Below are 4096 nucleotides of genomic sequence, written 5' to 3'. Positions count from 1 at the left end.
CCCCCCGGCGATATAGCTAATTCTAAGAGCTTGCAGACAAAGTAGTCAGAGGTGGTAGGATTTTAATATACGTTTTGGCTCTGGATAATTCTCACTTTTTTCTAAAAAGAAATATTTTATAAACATTTTGATATAAAGTTGTTATAATTTTTTAGATAGTCGAAAAATATGTTTTGCACAATAATCATTATAAATCAACCACAAAAATTCAAAAAACAATTTAAATTTAAATATATATCCCAAAAAGCTTAATTTTCGAATACCATTTTAAACTTAAAAATAAATACAATTCTCTTTTTAAATTTACAATTTTTATATCTAAACACACCAATAATATTTTAAGAATCGTGCCTTATATGCAATTCAAGACCCCATCTAAACAAAATCATTTTGATTTGACTATTCAACCCAAACAAAATTATCATAGAATACCACATAATTGACTGAGGGCAAACAATTCCAAATGAATTCAAATTGAACATAGAAAGAACATAAATTCAAATCTCACGCTCCTTACAATATCACACTCATCAAGGATCCTCAATTCAACGATGAATGCAACTTCAACGCCCCACTCATTCAACACCAACCAGTCTAAAATTCCCTCATCTTTGCTACACAACCAGTCCATCAATGGAGTGGAAACCATGACAATACTTCAAAATTCGAACTTCCAAGTATAACTAGTCACTAAAGGGATGAAGTTAGCTATGGAGAACTTTGTCAACCAAATGTGGATGACCAACGTGATGGACCCCCTCTCACCAGTCTTCTTCAGCACCATGCAAGCCCCATGGAACTTACCTCTACGTCTCAACCTCTTTCTAAACATGGACAACACGGAGCAACTATATATCCTTCTTCACTCATATAGATATACTGAACCAAAGTCATCTCTTCTTTCTATAGCAGCCATTGTCAGTTCTGCAGGGGAAAACCATTTGGATCCCAAACCCAACACCTGTGGATGTTCCCCAACACTCAACTCAAAATCTAAATGAGGAAGGCAAGATCACACTGACAAGGGCCTCGTTCACAAAAATCTCAAGCCTTCAAAAATCATCCCTTATATATGACATTTTCAGAATGGGAGGACAAGAAATACATCCTCAATTGTCCACTAGCACTAAAAAGTGTTCCTTTGATCTCAAACCTCCTCTGAACACATCTCTGGCAAATAGTGATGACTCCAACTATGAGTCCGAGTTAATTCCCAACCATGGAAACTTAGGAGTCTCTAACCCCACCAACAAACCTTTCTCTCATGAATAAACCAGCTAGTTTTGTTGTTTGAAATACTAGGGGTACAAACAAGACTCAACTTAAGATTAGAAGTTCCACATCGGCAATATGATGTTGGGTATATAAGTAAGTATGTCTTACCAACTAGTGACACATTTTAAAGCCGTGCAGGCCTAAGCATAGAGTGGACAATATCACTAGCATGCTGGACCATTACAAATGGTATCAAAGCCAGTACCTTGTCATCCAAGTCGATATGGACCAGATTTCAATTGATTTTAGGCAAATTCCAGTAAAGTGGGGGTAAACCTTGGTGTTTAAGTATAGGCAAATCTCATACGGTAGGGCAAACCTCAGCCAAAAACAATGAGTCCATGAAGGGGTGTATGTGACGCCCCAACTTAAGATTAGAAGTCTCACATCGGCAAAATACATGAGAGATGTTGGGTATATAAGTAAGCAGACCTTATCAACTAGTGACACATTTTAAAGTTGTGCGGGCCTAGGCCTAAAGCATACAATATCACTAATGAATTGTGCCGCTACATATAATTTCAAGAGAAGCTTTAGGGAATTAATTAGGAATCACAACCCTATCCTTGTTGGAAACTAAGGAAGAAAATCACTTGGATCTTAAGAATAAATTTGGCTTTGATGACTACTATGAGGTTCCAACCTATGGTAGATCGGGGGTATCGTCCTGCTTTGGATTATTAGCATGGTGACTCTGCATTTATTGCCTGCATTTATTGGTTTCTTCTCTTTTCATATATTTTTTGATGCCTTTATATTGTGTTTCCTTTTATTCATTTATTTTCGTCTCTTTATTTACGCTTCTTTATGCTTCGTTTTCTCATTATGAACTGTCATTCTTCTAATTCTCTCTTTAGTCATGTCAAAATCCTTTCATCTTTCTCGGTCCTCTCTCTTTTTGCCTTTATATCTCCTTCTTGATTATTCTTCTTCTCTTAATTTCCATTCTTATTTCTTTCTCTAAAATGGCGAAATCCTCTCTTCCCTCCTCCACCGTTACTCGTAAAAGCTCTTGCAACAAGAACAAAGGCAAGGCTTCGTCTGCCATCTTTATCGATTCTGAGTATTCTGATGATCTGATTCCTCCTGTGTCTGTTGCTTCATCTCTAGGTAAGCTTCATGATGACTCCGATGATTGTGACTCTTCTAAAAAGAAATTCAAGTTCGACTTTGACAGTTCCCTCGATAAAAAGGTGGATTTTTGGAACGCGTCTCATGAATCTCTTTTTCATTCTCTGAAAGACAAAACCCTAGTGCATATTAGGGTTGTTGACCTTGATATTCTCTCATCTTTTGATTGCCACATCAAAAAACTTTTTGAGTTTCAGGGTTGGGATGATATCTTCTATGTGCCCATGGTTGTTTATGAACCCCTTATTCACTTGTTTTATACTAATCTTCGCTCTCCAAAAGCTAGAGAAATTGAATCATTAGTTCTAGGGAAACGTATCTTTATTGACTGTAAAACAAATTGACTCTATGTTTGCTATATCTTGCTCTGGGATTATGGCTTATCCTAAGAACTGTTGGCCCTTTTATTGTGATGTCTTTTTTGATCAAGCTAAGCGAGAACTTGTCATTGACCCATCCAAACCCATTCCTTCTCATCTAGGCCCCAAAGATCTCCCTTTTGAATCTCGTGTGATTGCATACATCATTGCTACCACTATTTTCCCTAGGGTTGGATCTCACTCTATGCTTTCTCATCATGACACCCTGTTTGCTTACTACCTTATCTCTGGCGTTAAAGTGCATATTTCGTCCTTCATCATCTTTGCTATAACCCATGTCATATCTAACCCTACCAATCTTCCTTTTGGCATGCTTCTTACTCGTATCTTTGAATCCCACTTCATGTGCCTTGGAGATTTCTCTCTTGTGTTAATCAAACAAAGGTATAACTCTCGCGCTTTTCTGAGCATGGGTTTCACTCATTCTGTCTCTTCCTGGACTCACAAGAATGACTCTGAAGATTTGGGTGCTAAGAATGTGAAGTCTAAACCTTCTTCCTCAACCTTTGTTTCGTCTGTTAAACTCAATGTTGCTCTGGTGAATCTTGCTGAGATGAATGCCAAGCTATACACTATGTCCATCTCTGTCACTCAGGTAAGCGATGTCATGACCAAGCTGACTGTCATGGACGAACATGTAGACTCTCTGAAAGATCTTCTACTTGCTGCTCACTTCAAAATTGACAATGTGAAGGATGTCTCTAAAGAATCAGGTGTTGATGTGGCTCGAATTTGCTTAAGACTTGACCAAATAGTGAAGAAAGCCATCATGATTGCTACCAAAGTTCAAGCCGGCTCAAAGGCTATCTCCACTTCTCTATCCTCCAGATTTGAGGAAATGTCCACTGCTAAAGTCAACACTCTAACCTATTTCTTGCGTCCTCGTTGATCCTCTGTCTCTCTTGTTTTTATTTTGCTACTGTGATATGTGTTGTGTTGCTCATCTTAATTATGTGTGGTTCTACTGTTGTTTTTGTTGTACTTTATGTTCTTTCCTCTTTGCTGATGCCAAAGGGGGAGAACTATTATCTATTGTTGCCTTCTTATTATCTATTGTTGTTGCTCTACTGTTGTTGCTTGCTTCTTATAGTTTTCTTCTGTTGTTTATGTTATTTCTTCACCTTTTAATTGATATTGCGCATAAAAGTGAGCTGGTTTTGAATTCGCCCAAATAATCTAAGGCGAAGCTTTCACATGAGGAAAGAAACTCTACGCATTTCTTCAGGGGAAAAACTAGAAACTCAGTCCCACAAGTCGACCACACCCTACCACATTTAGGGAGCAAACCAGACATCAACTCCATAAGTCGA

Source organism: Solanum stenotomum, chromosome 10 (assembly GCF_019186545.1).
Source record: "Solanum stenotomum isolate F172 chromosome 10, ASM1918654v1, whole genome shotgun sequence".
Taxonomy (NCBI): domain Eukaryota; kingdom Viridiplantae; phylum Streptophyta; class Magnoliopsida; order Solanales; family Solanaceae; genus Solanum; species Solanum stenotomum.
The sequence above is the reverse complement of the archived record's forward strand: the minus strand, read 5'-3'. Positions refer to the sequence as shown.